The sequence below is a fragment of the Hydra vulgaris genome, chromosome 02 (assembly GCF_038396675.1).
Source record: "Hydra vulgaris chromosome 02, alternate assembly HydraT2T_AEP".
Taxonomy (NCBI): Eukaryota; Metazoa; Cnidaria; class Hydrozoa; order Anthoathecata; family Hydridae; genus Hydra; species Hydra vulgaris.
This window is the reverse complement of record NC_088921.1, coordinates 48119667-48120000: the sequence shown is the minus strand read 5'-3', so window position 1 is coordinate 48120000 and position 334 is coordinate 48119667. Positions and strand designations below refer to the sequence as shown.

The 334-nt window shown below is 21.6% G+C and overlaps 1 protein-coding gene across 2 annotated transcripts in view; it reads left to right on the top strand.

Moving 5' to 3' along the window:
• LOC100215825 (kxDL motif-containing protein 1) overlaps positions 1-108 on the top strand; it is a 17237-nt gene extending 17129 nt beyond the window's left edge. For both annotated transcript variants that reach the window (XM_065791185.1, XM_065791184.1), the window contains one exon: positions 1-108. This exon is cut by the window's left edge. The gene's annotated coding sequence lies outside the window, so the exon portion shown is untranslated.
• The last annotated feature ends 226 nt before the right edge of the window (positions 109-334 follow it).

Below are 334 nucleotides of genomic sequence, written 5' to 3'. Positions count from 1 at the left end.
TCAGTATTATAGTAGAAAATTATTTTCAATATTTTCAATAAAAGTAAAAATAAAAAAAAATAAAAAAATAAAATAATTTTCAATAAAAGTATTAACTTAAAAGTTAAACTAAATTTTTTTGTTTGTTTGTTTGGGTCTAAATAAAAAGTTGATGTTTTGTCCTATACTTTAAAGGCTCATTGTGGCAAAAGTTTGAAAGTTTGTTTTGAAAAAGGTTCATGAACTTTAATTAAAGTTTAACTAAATATTTCGTTTATATGCATTAAACAAAAATATGCGCTTAAGTGTTTCAAGTTGATGCGATGCTGTAATTTTTTTTTTACTTGGCTGTATC